The following is a 20,557-nucleotide window of genomic DNA, read 5'->3' on the forward strand; positions in this document are numbered from 1 at the left end:
CCGAACCCCGGAGTGACTGTAAACAGAAAGGACCAATTGCCATGCACCACACCTCGTGCAAAGCCTCGTGCCCTTGCGTTCGGGTCACACTCAGGTGGGCCTTACTCCTCAACTTACCAGGATGATGGGAAATATTTCAATCTGACACATATAATAAGCATGAGGCATAAGTAGGTAGCCATTTAGGACACATCTCTCATCGCCAGACTCTTAACTGTGAAACAAATAAGTTAAATTTCTTCTATCAGGTAACATTTTTATTATCATGTACATTTTCTACCTGCTAAGAAAGAAAGCAATGTGCCAATATTTTGTGGTTTAAGTAAGTATCTACAGGAATAGCCATACACTGTGACGATGGCTAGAGTGCCTCACAGATCCTACTTTCATGCAGTGCACACGCCTCCCAGGCACAACTGTACAATCTACATTTGAGAAAATATAGCATTTGAATAACAAGAGATCACTGCGATAAACCGGGCCCATAGGGCTTATTATAAACATCTTCTAAATATAAATTGCTCTTCGAATTCTATCCTGTAGGAGGAATAGAGTTTTTCATGCAAACCAAAGAACGTCATAAAGCCAGCTGACAGACATAAAACCCTTATCATAGGAACTTAGGTTTTAGTGATCTCTAAATTATTACCCAGAAATACAGTCTGGATCCTAATAACTAACTCACTCCAGAAACATTCACCGCGAGCCTCATGTGGTTTCCGACACCCTCTGATGCAGGCGCTGATGACACAGCGATGGGCAAAACACATCAGGCGTCTGCCCCCATCCACAGGGTTTGGTCTTCCTCGGGGGGTGGAAGAGACAATGACTGAATAAATCTGTAACATGTCACAAGGTGGTGAGCGCCACGAAGAGCGGGCACGCAGGGCAGGGGACCCGGGGCGGGGTGGCTCTCGTGTAAGTCGTGCGCTCAGCGATTTCCAAATCGATTGTACTGTATGAGACTCTTTGACCACCATCTACTATTCAAGCACACGTAACAGAACAAAGGCCCCGTGGAGTGAGGACAGGTGACCCAGCTTGGAAAGGGCAAGCGTGGAAACAGACACCAGGTCTTCTAAATTGCACTCAGAGATCTTTTCCCGCTAATGCAGTAGAGAGGGGCAGCATTCCTGTTCTGCAGACTAGGAGTAGGAGAGAGGAAAAAAAAGAGGTCATTAGCCTTAGGGACAACTGCTGATGGCTGTCTAACGATCACAGTTTAGTAAGTGGGAGATATATATATATAAAAGGTAAGATTACAGTTGTTCCTTGAACAACATGTGTTTGCATTGCATGGGTCCACTTCTTTATACAGTACAGCACCATACATGTCTTTACTCCCATGATTTTCTTTTTTTAAAGATTTAGTGAGTTATTTAAGAGAGAATGAGAAAGAGTGTGTACACGAGTTGGAGGGGCAGAGGGAGAGAATTCCAAGCAGACTCACTGCTGAGCATGAATCCCGATGCAGGGCTTGATCCAGAGACCATGAGATCATGACCTGAGCCAAAACCAAGAGTCAGGCACTTAACTGACGGCATCGCCCAGGCTCCCAATGACTGCACCACCCAGGCGCCCCTCTTCCTTATGATTTTAATAACATTCTCTTTTCCCCAGCTCACTTCATTGTAAGATACATATTAGTCTACTGTTTATATCATCGGTAAGGTTCCAATCAACAGTGGGCTACTACTAACAGTCAAGTTTTGGCAGAATCAAAAATCATACGTGGATTTTCAGCTGTGCTGGGGGATGCTGTCGAGACCCCTAATCCCCACGTTGTGGGGAGGTCAGCTATATTCTAATGAATTTGTAGTTCTTCACGGAAACACACTTTCCAAATTTGTCGCTTCGACAAAACCTGAAGCAGAGAATACAATGTTCACTGAAACCACTGTTTCAGTAACTAAATTTGAGCTACTGTTGATGAAATTGAGTACTGTATATTTCCTGTTATGAGAGTATCTCGTGCGTACTCATGCACACACACCGTCCCTACAGAGCCTTGTGTGGGCTCTTTGTTTTCCACTCGATGCCAGAGAAACTTCCCTGTTTTATCCACAAAGTTCACATTTCCAAAGCCAACCAACAGCACTGCAAACATGGACTAGTGGTAACAGGAGCGAGGGATGTCTCGGTCCAGTTAGACCAGAGGAGTGGCAAACATTGTTGCCGCCAAAACCAACGGAAAACCCATTTACAAATATGATGGTCACAAACGACACTTCCCTACAAAACAAAAGTGGCACATCCTGTTGTCTTGTCCAAACTCTCTGTGGCCGCGACCAATCAAGAGCTTCCAGCTTTCCTGCACTTACTTGCTTCCCTTACGTTTGTCATCTCAGATACATGACTTTTCTTTTCTGCAGCTCAGGTTTTGATTTTCTGCTAACTTCTTCTAAAACTTTCTAAGGTTTTGTTGTATTGATTTCTTCAAAGAATATCAACACTTTCTAGCTAAGGATCTCCTACAAATGATTGTGTTGTCTTGACTTCAAATAATTAATAAACTTCCTTTGTACTTACTTAAGAGTCATTAGGCACACACACACACACACAAAGAGTCATTAGGCACCATGACAACCCACTGGTTAGTTCTCAACATTTTGCAATTCAGATCACTAGTCAGCTTTCTTCCTGGTCTTCAGACTTGCTTCAATACAACAGGTAAGTATAAAAACAACTTTCATCAGTGGAAAATCCCAAAGGAGTTCAGTATTGTTGCACTCTAATGGATACATGGAAGCAAATGTGTATTTCTAGAACCAATGAATTTATGACTATAAAAGATACAGCACCTGTAAATTGAAGAGCTTATTCCTCAAAAATATAGCTGATAAAAAAAAGTCAGTGCATACATCCAAAAAAGCCTTAAATAATAAGGGAGGAAAATAAGTAGAACATGTTAAAAAGATGGCCAAATGAGAGAGGCATCCTGCCTCTCAGGACGGTTTCCTTATCTTTTATTGCATTTTATAAATGTCATAAAATAATGATGATTTTTTCATTCGAGTTCAGTTTGCCAACATACAGCATAACACCCAGCGCTCATCCCATCAAGTGCCCCCCTCAATGCTCGTCACCCAGTCACCCCACACCCCCACCCCACCTCCTTTTCTTCCACCCCTTGTTCGTTTTCCAGAGTGAGGAGTCTCTCACGTTCTGTCTCCCTTTCTGATATTTCCCACTCATTTGTTCTCCTTTCCCCTTTCGTCCTTTTCACTATTTTTATATGCCCCATATGAATGAGACATTACAATGTTTGTCCTTCTCCGATTGACTTACTTCACTCAGCGTAATACATCCAGAACCAAATGATGACTATTTTAAAGGAGAAAAAACCACTTTTTTTAAATTAAGACGTATCACACTGGGAGAACCCTTTCAATGACTGGGGAAAATATACGGTCACACAATACAGTTTGCGGACAGCAGACACATACAATGCATGTTGTCAACTTTCTCCATCATTAACCACATGACAAAGCTCTTTTAAAAGTACAAGGGGAGGCTACGGAAGGAGTTGCTTCCACCTGTATTCCTGTTTGCAGTTTCTTCCTCATGTTTGTCAAGACAGAAAGAAGCATTTTTTTTTCTTTTCTTTAAGTCTTTAGTTTTAAAAAAAAAAAGGGGGGGGGGCAAACCTATAGGATTTTCAACTTTTGGTGACAGTCATGGAAATCTGGAGATTCATGAGTTCTAAGACTAGGGTTTCTGAACTGAAATTAAGAATTCAAGGATTACAGTTAAAGTCTCAGAGCGAAATACATGAGGCCGAGTATTTTTCAAACAAGCCCAAAGAGAAAAACAGAGGCTGACGACAGAGAAGAGCTGTGACATAAACCACAGATGATGACGGAATTGTGATTTCTGTTAAATCTTGCCATGTGTGCATGGATGTACGTACAGATACACACACACAGATCTCCGACCGTTCTTGTTCCTCAACGGTTATGCTCAAGGTTTGGTGGGGGGACCATCATTCTTTGTCTTGGCAGATTTTGCTTACTTTTTGCTATGAAAGGACATAGAAAATTAAGTATACAGATAATTTACAGATTTCAACTGTAAAAGAAAATATCAGGTTTTTAGTCCATAAAATCCAGACACCTACTGATAAAGCATCATCCTAGGAGGATCATCACTAGAAAAGTCCAATGGGACACACGGAAAAACTTCACGTTAACTACTTCCAAAGACAAAATTATTTTCACACTTTCTAGAGGTATTCTATATTTAATGTTGACGCCTGATGGAAAGGTCTGAAGTACTACAAGCGCTCAGACATTGTAGAAAAGGATGTAGTACTGCCACGTCTACCATCAGTTCTATCAAAATAAGTGCTATTTTATGGTGTTAGTTATTACTGTATATAAAACTACTGAAGACCAAGATTCTTTGGACATATTCTTACAGTTTCCCCAAATGTGTAAGATGGAAACAGGACTTTTTTGAGCATTCATTTTTTTCCCTCCTGATTCACTAGCACCTCTCAAAAATAAGCTCTAGGGAATCATGAAGTCCATTCGATAATTTCCTACTAAACACCCTAAACTACATAGAAGACCGCCATGTTGATATAGATCTACTCAGACTGTCAAGGAATTATTTAACTTAGATTATGAGCAGCTACATTTACCAGTGCTTCCAGTCTGGGACCTCATTTCTAAGTGTGTGAGTTGGTTCTCCTGTTTCCATAATAACCAATTTAACAATCAGCCTGGCAGTCAACTGCTTTAGAGTTAGTTTCATTAATGTTAGCTCTCTTCTCCTTAATACATGAATCGACTGATACTGTGGGACTACTTATTTTTCTAATATACTCATAAAAAGGCTCTGAATTCAAGGTAACAAACCTTCTGGAAGAATTAGCTCAGGCTCTTTTGTTTAAACTCAATCTTTTCCTTGTAGAACCTCAATGTATATTTTAGAATTTTCTTCCAATACTTTAGGACTCACTTAAACTTCTAGTCCTAATACGACGATTTCCTTTTGTTGCTGCAGGGACCTAGAAATGCAACAAAGTTATGAGCTAGAAGTTTTTCAGTTTTTGAATGTCAGTAAAAACCAAAAAAAGAAAAGAAAAGAAAAGAAAAGAAAGAAAAGAAAAGAAAAGAAAAGAAAAGAAAAGAAAAGAAAAGAAAAGAAACAATTAAGAAATTCCAGGAATTAAATTGGAATACAAAATGGTCTTCATTTCACAGGACTCCCTCTATCGTTAATCCTCACGAGAATGAACACAGAAAGGAAGCTACTCCCTTACTGTATAATGAAAATCGTGATTTTTGGAATGCTTTTTCCAAATCAAAAAGCTCTCGAAACTAGTTCTTTCTCTCTCCTCTTTCCTGGTTTTGAGTAAAAGACCCTTCTTAGTACAGGATCTGGTACATAACGAGCACTGCTGGTTGGCTGCACACACACGTACAACAACATGAACCCAACAAGTAGAACCAAACGACACTCTCCTTTCACGGCGTTTGTCATTTCTAATGGCTGAGTAATATTCCATTGTATCATAGACCACAGCTTCTTTTGTTGTTGTTGTTGTTGTTGTTGTTGTTGTTTTCTCAACTTTATAGAGGTGGTCGGGGAGTCAGGGAAGGAAGAGGTGTGGACTTGAAGGTTTTTGATTTTTTAATGCAAAATAATTTATTTTGTGTTTGATACCAGATGAGACGATAAGGGTGATGGTGCTCATGCCCATCCGCCGGCTCCAGGTGAAGTGCTCTAGGCTTCGGGCTCACTCTGCTACCTGAGAAGGTCTTACTCAGCTTCAGCTCTACACGATGCCTGTGACTCAGCGCCTTGCGGGTTTGGGCATTATGTAAACTTTCACAGATTTGCTGAACGCGATGGTGCCCTCGATGCTGGTTTCCACCTGGGGTGACACTTTGCCACCCTCAATCGAGGGGGATTTTGGAATGCGGGAATTGGAGTTGTGGGCCAGTAGCAGCCTCACTTCCACCTGGCATGGTTCTGTCCAGGCAGTTTGGGAGAGGTACACCTGAGTGATAAGCCGGTGGCGCCCTGGGCCAGGATTCCGCAAGTCTGCTGGCTTAGGATGAATCCTCTGAGCCTGGCCATCTGGATAGAAGACCTGGACCTTCACAGCACTCTCAGGGTCCTGCACATGTTCCAGGGTCGCATCGACATCCAGGGCCACAACCAATCCAGATGTAAATCGCAAAGGGTTGTCTGACACTCCTGCTGGGTCAATGATGGTGGCTGAAGTGTGTGGATCTGCTCTGGGAGGGGGAGGTGCAAGAAGGTACTCTGCCTCAGCATGGTCTGTAGAGTTTTGACCACTTCCACAGGTTTGGATGTCATGAGTCGGGGCATAAGGTCAAGACGTTTGTCCACAAAGCTGTCCTGTAGGTGGGGGCAAATCAGCAATAAAACACCTCTGAAAAAAGTCCACTTCCTGTAAAACGTTTTCACACATCCCAAATAAGGGGTCAGCTCCTCGCCTCGAGTAGTCCGTGCTGTTACTATAAGTTGCAAGGCTTTGGCCTGCAGCCTCATGTGATGTATAATCACCACCTGTTTCTTCTCCACACCACTGTACATGAACTCCATTTTGTAGGTCTCTTCCATGATCTGTTTTGCTGCTGCGGAGGCCAAGTCACTCTGCTTCAAATATAAAGGGGCAGCCACATTCCACAGCTTTCCTTGCAAGGCCTCCATGAGAAGAAGCTGACACCGAAGATAGGTAGCCGAGAAGTCAGCAACTCCTGCTAGTTCAGACTGAAGTTCTCCAAGTCTTTGCAGATCCCGGATGATGAACTCCAGCAGCTTCTGGGTTCCCTGAGGGTCCCGGCGCTCTGAAGACTGTACACCCTTTCAGGGCTCTGCTGCAGGAACTGATGGGACGGGTCCTCATGGGGCGCAATACCGGGAGAAACGGCCGACGACACTAGTTTTCTACCTGGTAACCTTAAGGCAGGAACAAGATGAGAAAGACTGTCTCGGAGGTAGGCTTAATGCCTGAAGGTATGATCTGAGAACAGTGCCGGCATTGTTGGACAGGTTGTAGCAGCATTAAAAATAAGAAACAAAACTGCAATGTAAGCTGGGTCATCCATGTCTGGTTCAGCTGTGTCAAAAACGGATGGGTGCTCAGGAGCTCTGGCACCAAGAGAAGCACCAGGGTTGGATGCAGACTTCCCAGAAACTTCAAGCACTTCCATATAGAGTCCCTATCAGTAGGGTACTTGGTTAAATTTTTCAGCAGCTCCACCAGTGCAAGATGAATCCCTTCTTCAGTCGAAACGTTAGTACAGCATAAAAGTTCGTGAAGAGCCAGCCTCTCGAATATCTCTGGACGAATCCTCTAACACAGCCAGGACACTGTCAAGCTGATCCTCTCGGAGAGTGATATTATTAGAAATTTTTCTCATGCTGTGTATGGACTGCAGACGTACTTCCTCAATTTCATATTAAACATGTCAAGCGGGAAATCAGGGCGGCACTTCTCCGCAAAAGAAGGTGAAGATTGGGCCAGCATGCAGAGAGCCTCCACGGCAGCAATGCGGACCTCATACATCTCATCTTCCAATCCATGAACAAAGGCTCCACAAGCTCCTGACTCAATCACGTTCACAGCTCCTGTATCTATTTCTTCTTTGGGAGCATCACCTACCCACTTTCTGCCACTGGAAAACTCTCCTGACCTGTAAAGTTCCTTGGCACGTTCATGTGCAGTGCGTTTTCTCCTGAGATCTGACATGAGCTTCTTGTCGAGTGTCTGCTCCAAGAAATGAGAACTGACTTGTTCCATCGAGCCCAATAGCTTTGCAGCCTGAACTCGAACCACCCAGGAGCCATCACTGACCATGGGACAAATTTTTCCAAATGCATCATCAACTAAGCAAATTTCTTCATTAGAAGAAGTAATGGGGATAATGCGTTCAGGATAGAGCTGACAACCCAGATAAGTTGGACTGCAGCACTGCGCACTTGTTCATAGTCATCAGACAACAATTTACAGGTCTGCTTATAAATTGCTTGGTGTAACTTCAGTCCTCTTTCATGAAGCTGCAATACGGCATTTATAGCCGCTGTTCTGACACCTGGGTCTTGGTCACTGAAGTAATCCCCTATAATCTTCTGGACATCTCTGACAGCTAGGCCTTCTCCATCTTTTGTCACACTTGTCTCCAAAGAGCCAAGATTGCCAAGTCATTGCAGGCACTTATTTCTTACACCATGTGACGTATCTCTGAGGTGCTTGCAGGCTACATCAACTGATCCCATCTGGATAGCTTGATTCTCTGGGAGTTTCGTGCCAATTGCAAGCAAGGTGTCCAACAGTTGAGCAAGGACTTGACTTGATGAGACTTTTCATTCTGCAGGATGTTAGTGGCATCATCCATAATGCAGACTGGTGAGAATCCTGCAGTCTTTGATAATAAACCCAACAATGATGCAATTTTCAGTCTCACAGATGGATCATTCTCCTTGTAATAATGTTCCAAGAGAATCCTGACTACTCCTTCCACACTTTCTGCTTCAACAGGCTTTCTGGCAAACTGGAGTAGATACTGCAAAGCATCCATTGGGGAGGGAGCTTTACACAGATCTACAAGGAGTGCTGCAGATTTACTTGGTTTTGTCAATCGCAGTTTCTTGGTTGCAATTTCCTCCTGTTGTTGCTGGACCACCTTAGTGAAGTCCTCGTATACTCGCTTCTTTAGGTGAGCCGCCATGACTGCCCGCCACACCACAGCTTCTTGATCCATCATCTTTCAATGGACACCGAGGCTCCTTCCACAGTTTGCCTACTGTGGACATTGCTGCTATAAACATTGGGGTGCAGCTGTCCCGGGCATTATGCTGAGTGAAAACAGTCAATCGGAGAAGGACTGACATTATGTGGTCTCATTCATTTGGGAAATATAAAAATTAGTGAAAGGGAATAAAGGCAAAGGAGAGAAAATGAGTGAAACTATCAGTGAGGGTGACAAAACAGGAGACACCTAACTCTGGGAAACAAACAAGGGGTAGTGGAAGGGGAAGTGGGTGGGGGGGGGTGGGGTGACTGGGTGATGGGCAATGAGGGGAGCTCTTGGCGGGATGAGCACTGGGTGGTGTGCTATATGTGGACAAATTGAACTCCAATAAAAAAATTAAAAATCCCCCCCCCCCCAAAAAAAAAGAAAACGGGCTCTTTATGTAAAATAAGCAAACATTTAACTGATGTATTCATTAGGTCCAATAAATGGAAATGTATGACACTTAAAAAAAAATAAATAAACAACACCAGGGAAATCCTCAGGGTTCTAAAGAATGTCATTGTTTTCCAAAAGATATCCGAATGATATAAACAGGAACACCACAAGTACAGAAGGAAAAGCTGCCAGAGGCACCGATATGAACAATTTCACTACTACGTTAAATGCCGTAGATCATTATGAGAAAGATTTAAATGCATCAGTAAATAAGAATCTTTAAGTCTTGGACACAGTTATTTTTTTTAACATAAGGAAATATGCAATAATGTATTTCAAATGTGAAAAAGTACCTGTACCCACGGCCACTCTGGAGGAAGAGCACGCCAAGGGGCATGCTATCGGGATCCCCCACATGACAGAGCAGCCACCTGCCTCAGGGGAGCAACCGACTTCGGGCACTGAGCAACATCCTAAACGAAATCAAGAGTCCGCCAGAGCAACTACAATGGGGCGAGCTGAAGCTTATGGGCCTGAGCAGTTGGAGCCGGGCATGGCAGTTGGTGCTGAGTGCTTGGCCTGAGCCGAGATGTCAGCTGCTGAGGCCAAGCCAATTTACACGGCAGTCACACCTCTGATTCACTGTCCCGACCTGGAGGAGCCACCTGCACACTTGGCCACCCTGCAAGAAGAGCTCCCCCAGGGCGCCCACGATCTATGTCCCCGGCATGCCATGCCAAACGAGTCACCTGCCTCACTGCAGTAACCAGCTTCGGCCCCTGAGCAACATCATGAACCACGTCAGCAGTCCACCCCAGCTCTGAACCTGGGGGCTGGTGAAGCTTCTGGGCCTGAGGTGATCGAGCTGGGCGGGACTGTCGGTGCTGAGTGCTTGGCCAGAGCGCAGATGCCAGCTGCCGAGTCGAAGCCAATGCACGAGGTGGTCACACCTCTGATTCACTCTCCCGACAAGGAGGACCCACCTGCAATCTTGGCCACCCTCGCGTTAGATCATATCCCGCCACATGCTATCAGGATCCGCCACATGCCGGAGCGGCCACCAGGCTCAGTGGAGCAACTAGCGTCCGCCCCTGTGCAATATCCTGAACCACCTCAACAACCAGCCCCAGCTCCTACCTCGGGGCCTGCTAAAGCTTCAGGGCCAGAGGTGATCGAGCTGGTCACGGCTCAAACCGAAATGCCAGCTGCTGAGACCAAACCAATGCACCTGGTGGTAACACCTCTGATTCACTGTTCCGACATGCAAGAGCTACTTGTACCCATGGCCACCCGGGAGGAAGAGCACACCCAGGTGCATGCTATCGGTTTCCCGCACATGCCGGAGCAGCCACCTGCCTCAGTGGAGCGAACGACTTTGGCCACTGAGCTCCATCGTGAACCAAATCGAGAGCCTGCCACAGAGACTACAGTGAGGCCAGCTGAAGCTTCTGGAGATGGAATACTTCCAAACTCGTTCTACGAGGCCACCATCACCTGATGTCCAAAAGCAGACGAAGACCCCACCCCACCAAAAAGGAGAGTGATAGAACGATGTCCCCGATGAACACGGATGCAAACATTCTCAACAAGATACGAGCCAATACGACCCAACGGTGCATTGAGAAGTTACTCACGGTGACCAGATGGCATTTATCCCTGGGACGCAAGGCTGGTTCAACACTCGTCAAACACTCCGTGTGACTGATCAGATCTGCAAGAGAAAAAACGAGAACCAGGTGATCCTCTCAATAGATGCAGAGAAAGCTTTTGACAAAATACGACATCCATTCCTGATCCAAACGCTTCAGAGTATAGGGATAGAGGAAACGTTCCTCAGCATCTTCAAAGCCGTCTACGAAAAGCCCACAGCAAATTATCATTCCCAAGGGGGAAACGCTGGGAGCCTTTCCCCGAAGAAGATCAGGAACGAGACAGGGATGTCCACTCTCACCACTGCTATTCAACATAACACTAGACATCCTAGCCTCAGCAATCAGGCAACAAAAAGAACTAAAAGGCATTCAAATCGGCCTAGAACAAGTCAAACTCTCCCTCTTCGCAGATGACATGATACCGTACACCTAGAAAACCCAAAGGACTCCACCCCAAGACTGCTAGAACTCATACAGCAAATTCGGCAGTGTGGCAGGGTACAAAATCAATGCCCAGAAGTCAGTGGCCTTTCTAGACGCTAACGATGAGACTGAAGAAAGAGAAATTAAGGAGTCGACCCCATTTACGAGGGCACCCAAAAGCATGTGCTACCTAGGAATAAACCTAACGAAAGAGGTAAAGGATCTCGACCCGAAAAACGACAGAACACGTCTGAAAGAGACTGAGGAAGACAAAGAGATGGCAAACGATTCCATGCTCATGGATCCGAAGAATGAATATTGGGAAAACGTCAACGTGGGCAATTTACACAATTAACACAATCCCTATCAAAAATACCACGGACTCTCTTCAGAGAGCTGGAACAGATCATCTGAAGATTTGTGTGGAATCAGAAAGGACCCCGAATGGCCACGGGAATAGTAGCCAGGAAAACCACAGCGGGGGGCAGCACAATGCCGGATTTCAGGTTGCGCTGCAAAGCTGTGCTCACCAAGACAGTGTGGTACAGGCACAAAAACAGACACAGCCACCAATGGAACAGAAGAGGAATCCAGAAGTGGACCCTCAACTCGATGGTCAAGACCATATATTCGACCAAGCAGGAGAGACCATCCACTGGAAAAAAGACAAGTCTCTTCCATAAATGCCACTGGAAACGCTGGACAGCCACATGCAGAGGAGGGAAACTGGCCCACTGTCTCACACCAGACACAAAGATAAACTCAAAATGGATGAAAGATGTAAATGTGAGACGAATTTCCATCAAAACCCTGGGGGAGAACACAGGCAACGCCCTTCCCGAACTTGGCCACAGCAACTTCTCGCAAGATACACCCATGAAGGCCAGAGAAACAAAAGCAGAGATGAACTATTGGGACTTCATCAGGATGAGAAGCTTCCGCACAGCCAAAGAGACACTCAACAAAACCAACAGACCATCTCCAGAATGGGAGAAGCTACTTGCAAATGACCCGTCCGATAAAGGGCCAGCATCCGAGATCTCTAAAGAACCTATTACACTCAACAGCGGTGAAACCAAGAATGCCACCCTGAAATGGGAAAAAGACACCAACAGAAACGTCACACAGGAAGACACAGACGTGGCCAACAAGCACACGAGACGATGCTCCGCATCGCCGGCCGTCAGGGAAATACAGAGCAAAAGCACAATGAGATACCACCTCACACCGGTGAGAATGGGGAACAAGAACCAGACAGGACACAACAAATGTTGGAGAGGATGTGGAGAAAGGGGAATGCTTTCAAAATTCAAAAGTTTCAGAAATCGCCATACTCACCTGATAGGCACCAAGGGGGGGGGGGCGGTGCGCAGGCGTGCTCCCGGGAGCCTGGAGAGCTTGGGAATGGGGGAGGGGGGAGGTGGGGCAGGGGCTGAAGGGACAAGGGGGGAAGGTGGGCAGGGGCGGAGGGGGGGAGGGGAGGAGGAGGGAGGAGGAAGAGCCAAGGGCCTTGGGGGCGCTCCTGGGGCCCAGCCACCCAGGCCCTCAAGCCACCGCCCCAAGGCCATACCCTGAAGGTGGATGGTACCTGCATCCAAACCCCTCTGAGCTTGCCCAGGTGGGCTCGGCACCCTTCCTGAGCCCCGGTGGAGGGGCCCCGCACCCTCCCTGAGCCGCCTGGAGGAGACCTGACCCGTAGGAGGCCCCGCCGCCAGCCCCGTCCGTGAACAGGTCTGACCACTCTCCACCGCCGCAGCCCTTTGTCTCACGGTCTCTCCCTCCCTGTCTCTGGGTCTGTCCCTCCCTGTCTCTCTGTCTCTACCTCCCTGTCTCTGGGTCCCCACCCTCTCTGTCTCTCCCACGCTGTCTAGATCTCACCCTCCTTGTCTCCGTGTCTCCCTGTGTCTCGGTCTCTCCCTCCTAGTCTCTCGGCATCTCCCTACCTGTTTCCCTGCCTCTCCCTCCCTGTCTTTCAGTCTCTGCCTCACCGTCTCTGTCTTTCCGTCCCTGTCTCTCTGACTCTCCTTCCCTGTGTCTGCGTCTCTCTCCCCGCTGCCCAGTCTCGGTCGCGCCTCCCCCCCCCCCCCGTCTCCTTCTCTCCCTCCCTCTCTCTGACTCTTGCTCCGTGTCTCACTGGCTCGCCCTCCTTGTGTCTCTGTCTCTCCGTGTGTCTCTATCTCTCCGCCAGTCTCTGTGTGTCTCCCTTTGTGTCTCCCGGTCTCTCACTCCCTGTCTCGTTCTCTCCATCCTGTCTCTGTGTCCCCCTCACTGTGTCTCGGTCTCCCTCCCTGTCTCTCTGTCTCTTCCTCACTGTCTCTCGGTGTGTCTGTCCCTGTCTCTCGGTGTCTCCCTCTCTGTCTCTGTCTCTCCCTCCCTGTCTCTGACTCTCCTTCAGTGTCTGGCTCTCTTCCTCCCTCCCTCAGTCTCCCTCCTTGTCTCGGTCTCTCCCTCGCCATCTCGCTGTCTCTCCCTCACCTCCCCTATCTCTCCCTCCCTGTCTGTGTCCCCCTCCCTGTGTCTGTCAGTCCCTCCAGTTCTCTGTCTCTCCTTCCCTCTCCATGTCAATGAAAGAAAGGATGACAACCGTAGGATTCTCTCAATAGATGCAGAAAAAGCATTTGACCAAATAGACCATCCTTTCATGAAGAAAACCTTCCACCCGGTACAGATACCGGGAACAAACCTCAATTCTCATAAAACCCGTCTACAAAAGACCCAGAGGGAACGTCCTCTTCATTGGGAAAATCCTGGAGCTTTTAACTTAAGGTCAGGAACACGACAGGGTGTCCACCCTCAACGCTGTCCTTCGGCACAGTAGTAGCGGTCCTAGCTTTCGCAGTGACATTCTGAAACAGAAAGAAATGGCATCCCGATGGGCAAAGAAGTCAAACTCTCACTTTTCACAGAGGACATGACACTCTACGTGGAAAACCTCAAACAGTCACTAGATCGTACCTAAAGGATCTATCCAACACGACGACCTAACAATCGTGGATATCTGTGCCCCGAATGTGGGAGCTGCCACGGATATCAATCAGTTGCTAAGCAAAGTTAAGACGTACTTAGAAAATAATACACTTTTACTTGGAGACTCGAACACGGCGCTTTCTAGGATTGATAGATCTTCCAGGCACAGCATCTCCAAAGAAACAAGGGCACTAAAGGATACACTGGACCAGATGGATCTCACAGATGTTTACAAAACTTTACATCCAAATGCAACTGAATTCACATTTTCTCAAGTGCACGTGGAACTCTGTCCAGAAGAGACCACATACGGGGTCACAAATCAGGTCGTGACCGATACCAAAAGACTGGGATCGTCCCCTGCGTATTTTCAGACCATAATGCTCTGAAACTAGAACTCAACCACAAGAAGAAGTTTGCAAGGATTTCAAACACCTGCAGGTTAAGGACCATCCTGCTAAAAGACGAAAGAAAGGGTCAACCAGGACCTTAGAGAAGAACTAAAAAGATTCACAAAAACCAACGAGAATGAAGATACAACCAACCTGTTCCAAATCTTTGGGATATGGCAAAAGCGGTCCCACATAGGGGATATACATCCCAATGCAAGCGTCCATCCAAACACTGGAAAGAACTCAAATACAAAAGCTAACCTTGCACCTAAAGGAGCTGGAGAAGGAACGGCAAATGAAACCTTCACCCAGCAGAAGTCGACGGTTAATAAGAATTCAAGCAGAACTAATGAAATAGAGATTAAAAACTCATCCTGAGCAGCTATACGCCAATAAATTGGGCAATCGAGAAGAAACGGACACATCCCGGAAAACCACAAACTACCAAAACCGGAACAGGAAGACAGAAAAACCGAACAGGCCAACATCCAGGGAGGAAACCGAAGCAGTCATCATCAAAGACCTCCCGAGACACAACAGCCCAGGGCTGGATGGCTTCCCTGGGGAATGCTATCAAACGTCTAAAGAGGAAACCGTACCTATTTCGACTAAAGCGGTTCCGAAAGATAGACAAGAGATGGAATACTTCCAAACTCGTTCTTGGAGGCCAGCATCACCTTAAGTCCAAAAGCAGACAAAGACCCAACCAACAAAGGAGAGTTACAGACCGACAGACCTCACGAACACGGATGCAGACATTCTCCAGAAGACACGAGCCAACAGGATCCAATGGCACATTGAGAAGTTACTCACCGTGACCAGGTGGCATTTATCCCCGGGACGCAAGGCGGGTTCAACACTCGGCAAGCACTCCGTGTGACTGATCAGATCTGCAAGAGAGAAAACGAGAACCAGGTGATCCTCTCAAGAGACGCAGAGAAAACATTTGACAAAGTCCATTCCTGATCCAAACGCTTCAGAGTATACAGACAGAGGGAAAGTCCCTCAGCATCTTCAAAGCCATCTACGACAAGCCCCTGGCAAATTATCAGTCCCAATGGGGAAACAGTGGGAGCCTTTCCCCGAAGACCAGGCACGAGACGGGGATGTCCACTCTCACCGCTACTATTCTCAACATAGTACGAGACGTCACGGCCTCAGCAATCAGGCAACGAAAAGAAATAAAAGGCATTCAAACCCGCAAAGGAGAAGTCAAACTCTCCCTCTTTGCCGATGACATGATACCGTACCTAGAAAACCCAAGAGACTCCACCCCAAGATTGCTGGAACTCCTACAGCAAGTTCGGCAGTGTGGCGGGATACAAACTCAGGGCCCAGAAACCAGTGGCCTTTCTGTACGTGAACGATGAGACCGAGGAAAGGGACATCGAGGAAGGGGCCAATCCCATTTATACAACCACAGCACCCAAAAAAAGCATGAGCTACCTAGAAAGAAACCTAACCTGAGGGGTAGGGGATCTCTACCCGAAACATTGCAGAACACGTCTGAAAGAATCTGAGGAAGACACAAAGAGATGGAAAAAGGTTCCATGCTCCTGGGTTGGAAGAATTAATACTGGGGAAAATGTCAACGTGATCCAGGGCAATTTACACAACTATTGCAAAATCTGTCAGAAATATCACGGACTCCCTTCAGAGAGCTGGAACAAATCATCTGAAGACTGGTGTGGAATCAGAAAAGACCCTGAACAGCCACGGGAATAGTAGCCAAGAAACCCACTGCAGGGGGGGGGCAGCACAATGCCCGATTTCAGGGTGTGCCACAAAGCTGTGACCATCAAGACGGTGTGGTACTGGCACAAAAACGGACACATGGATCAATGGAACAGAGGAGAGCATCCAGATGTGGACCCTCAACTCTACGGGCAACTAATATTCGGCCAGGCAGGAAAGACCATCCACGGGGGAATAAAAGACAGTCTCTTTGATAAAGGCTGCTGGGAACACTGGACAGCCACATGCAGAGGAATGACACTGGACCATTCCTCTCATGCCAAACACAAGGATAAACTCAAAATGGAGGAAGGATCTAAATGTGAGACAAGATTCCATCAAAACCCTCCGGGAGAACACAGGCAACAACACCCTTCTTGAACTGGGCCACAGCAACTTCTTGCAAACTACATCAGCCACGAAGGCCAGGGAAACAAGAGCCAAACGGATCGCCGGGACGTCATGAAGAGGAGCTGTTCCTGCACAGCCAAGGAAAAACTCAACAAAACTCAGACAACCTCCAGACTGGGAGAAGATAGGTGCAAACGACCCTTCGGATAAAGGGCCAGCATCCGAGATCTCGAAAGAACCTATTCAGCTCCACAGCAGAGAAACCAACCATCCAATCCGGAAATGGGCAAAAGACACCAATGGAACCGGCACAGAGCAAGACACAGACGTGGCCGACAAGCCCATGAGAAAGTGCCCCCATCACTGCATTTGCATCAGGGAAATACAGATCAAAGCCACAACGAGATCCCACCTCACAGCGGTGAGAAGGGCAGCACTGGCCGGACAGGAAACACCAAACGCTGGACAGGATGCGCAGAAAGGGGAACGCTTCAAAATTCAACAGTGTCAGAGGGAGCCGTACTCACCTGATAGGGACCAAGGCGGGGGGCGGGCTCCCGGCCAGGCTGGGGCGCTCAGGAGGCACCTGAGAGCGGGGAGGGAGAGCCAGGGCCTTGGGGGGGCTCCCGGGGCCCAGCAGCCCAGGCCCTCAAGCCGCCGCCCCAAGGCCGTGCCCTGACGGTGGACGGTGCCTGCACCCTAAGGCCTCTGAGCGCCCGCATGGGTTCCGCGGCACCTCCCTGAGCCCCGGGGGAGGGGCCCCGCACCCTCCCTGAGCCGCCCGGAGGAGGCCCCACCGCCACCCCCTCCGCCAACAGGTCCCGCCCCGCCTCCCCCGAGGCCCGCGGTCCCCGCGCGGTCCCTCCCAGGCACCCGCCGCGCCACACGCGAGGGCCAGATGCCTCTGGCACAGCCACCCCGGGGCCCCTCACGCCTCCCGGGGCCCACGCCGACCTGCGCGCCGGGGCCGAGGCCTGCAGACAGAGCCGCTGCCGGGAGCCCGCAGCCCCGGGAACCGCGGGCCTGGAGCGGCGGCGCAGCCACGCAACCTCCTGCCACGGGGACGGTCGGGGCGGGGCGGGTCAACGCATCGGGGTCCAGCTCCTCCCGCGGCCACGCCCTGAGGCCTTCGGGTCACGCTCGGGGTCAGGGGCCGGGCACGCTCTGGCCACGCCCCGGCCACGCCCCCCCCCCCCCCCCCCCGCACAGAGGCCCGCCCTCCGGGGAGCCAGGAGGGGCCCCCTAGGTCCGCTGTCCATCTGCATATCTTTATTTATTTATTCATGAGAGACACACAGAGAGAGAGGCAGTGACACAGGCAGAGGGAGAAGCAAGCTCCATGCGGGGAGCCCGAAGTGGGACTCGATCCCGAGTCTCCAGGATCATACCCTGGGCACTAAGCCGTGAGCTACCGGAGCTGCCCCATCTGTGTATCTTTCTTGGAAAAATGTCTATTCAGGTCCCATGCCCATTTTTTATTTGGATTATTTTGGGGGGGTTTTGGTATTGAGTTCTATAAGCTCTTTATACATTTAGAATATTATTTTTATATGATTTTTATTATTGTTTATATTATTTGTATATTTTATTATTTTTTATATTATAAATTATATATTATTTATATATTTAATTCAATATTTAAAGGAGAAGAAATGAGTGGGAAATATCAGAAACGGAGACAGAACATGACAGACTCCTAACTCTGGGAAACGAACTAGGGGTGGTGGAAGGGGAGGAGGGCAGGGGGTGGGGGTGACTGGGTGGCGGGCACTGAGGGGGGCACTTGACGGGATGAGCACTGGGTGTTATTCTGTATATTGGTAAATTGAACACCAATAAAAAATAAATTTATTATTTTAAAAAATAAAATAAAATAAAATATAATAGATTTGACACTGAAAAAATAAAAAAATAAAAAAAAGAAATGTTGAAAAAGAAAACCAAAACCAGAGGCACCACAATACAAAGTTGCAATCATCAAGACAGAATGGGTACCGGCACAAAAATACACACATAAGTCAATGGAACAAAATAGGGAACTCAGAAATGGACCCTCATCTCTGTGGTTAACTAATCTTCCACAAATGAGGAAAGAATATCCAATTGAATAAAGACAGTTTCTTCAAAAAATGGTGTTGGGAAAATTGGACAGCCACATGCAAACGAATGAAACTGGACTATTTCCTTACACCATACACAAAATTAACTCAAAATGGATGAAAAACCCAACGATCAGACAGAAATGCATCAAAATCCTACAGAAGAACACAGGCAGGAACCTCTGACCTCAACCGCACGGACATCTTCCTAGACCATCTCCAAAGGCAAGAGAAACAAAACGCAAAAATGGAACTATTAAGACTTCATCATGATAATAAGCTTTTGCACAGCAAAGGAAATAGTCAACAAAACTAAAAGGCAACCTACAGAATGGGAGAAGTTACTTGCAAATGACATGTCAGGGAAAGGGCTAGTATCCAAAATCTATAAAGAACTTATCAAGCTCAAAACCTAAAAAAACAAACAAACAAAAAATCCAGTCAAGAAATGGGCAGAAGACATGAACAGACATTTCTTTCTTTCTTTTTTTTTTTTTTTTTTTTTGGTTACAGGCTTTATTTATATGTAATAGAGCCTTGAGATTAAAAAAGTTTTTTACCAGGACAATTCTAAGCTCAAGATCAATCGTGTCCATCTGATCTGAGGCTGCAGCTGGAAGGACAAAGTTTACACAAAGAAAGCCAGCTAGGTCAGCTCCTTACCCTTGCTCTGTCGGGGCTCCTGCACAGAGGGATGGGCACAGGAAGTCTGAGGACATCTGCTCAGGCAGCTTCTCCATGGGCTGGGTCCAATCCCCAGTGCTGCTCCAAGGCCGTGACCTCTTCTAAAATTTCTTCAGAGTACTGCACGACCAACGGGTGTCTTCTTTGGAAGACATATAAATAGCAGAGGTCTCTTACGAGAAGTGGTGGGCAGAGGCCTTGAGGGTGCCGGTTGCCTGATCTCACAGTTAAGGGGGCTCGCCTACCACAGCCTGACTTTCTACCCACTACAATGCCTACTGCAGCCAGAGTCTTCTTCTCCAACCCAAGCCAGGGATCCTCAATCCCCACAGCTTTGTAAACAGCAGTTTTTATAGCCTCAACCACACAAATCACTGACCAACTGCACCCAGAGCATCCAGGAAAACAGCGTAAGATTTTCCTCTCTGCGCTTAACATTGAGCAAAATTCAGAATTGAAAATCCATCAGAATAATAACTCCTATTTGTGCTTTTAAATCACTGGGGAATCATTGTGACGCTGTTTGGATAGTTTTGGTTTGTTTACATTATACATGATCTCGTTATCACAAGATTTCACTCTTCACCAGCATGGATCCTACTTATCTCCACTCTTCAAATGCCACTTTGTTTACTCATTGACCATCCTGTCTGAAAAGTACTGTCTCAACATCAACAGGCCCCTCCTGAGGCCACCTAATAAGTTACGTTATAAAGTATCTCCCAGTAAAGACTATTTAGAATGAATTATCAGGAGCCTGAACACAATTTATCTCTAGGGGTGTCTGGGTGGCACCCCTAAATTAGTGTCTGCCTTCAGCTCAGGTCATGATCCCAGGGTTCTGGGATAGAGCTCCCTGTTTGGTGGGGAGCCCTCTTCTCCCTCTCTCTCTGCCAATCCCCCCACTTGTGCGCTCTCTCTCTCTCTCTCTCTGTCAAATAAATAAATAAAATCTTTTTTAAAAATAAAAAAAACTGATTATAATACAATAATAGTAGTGGACTTAAACACTTCACTTCACTTAAACACTTCACTTAAACACTTCACTTCACTTAAACACTTCACTTATGTCAGTGGACTTAAAC

General features: G+C 47.2%; 1 long non-coding RNA gene and 1 pseudogene across 2 annotated transcripts; both read right to left on the reverse strand.

The window, feature by feature from the left end:
* Window positions 1-235: 235 nt before the first annotated feature.
* On the reverse strand, window positions 236-13,305 carry LOC140599616 (uncharacterized). 2 transcript variants are annotated; one of them, XR_012002455.1, is made up of 3 exons: window positions 10,805-13,305; window positions 1,451-1,504; window positions 236-1,145 (listed from the first exon to the last, which is right to left on the reverse strand). It is a non-coding gene; the product is annotated as an uncharacterized lncRNA (long non-coding RNA). The 2 variants fall into 2 exon arrangements; XR_012002456.1 differs by lacking the exon at window positions 1,451-1,504.
* LOC140599611 (integrator complex subunit 4 pseudogene) lies at window positions 5,620-9,011 on the reverse strand (annotated as a pseudogene).
* Window positions 13,306-20,557: the final 7,252 nt, after the last annotated feature.

This window comes from Vulpes vulpes, chromosome 7 (genome assembly GCF_048418805.1).
Source record: "Vulpes vulpes isolate BD-2025 chromosome 7, VulVul3, whole genome shotgun sequence".
Classification (NCBI taxonomy): Eukaryota; Metazoa; Chordata; class Mammalia; order Carnivora; family Canidae; genus Vulpes; species Vulpes vulpes.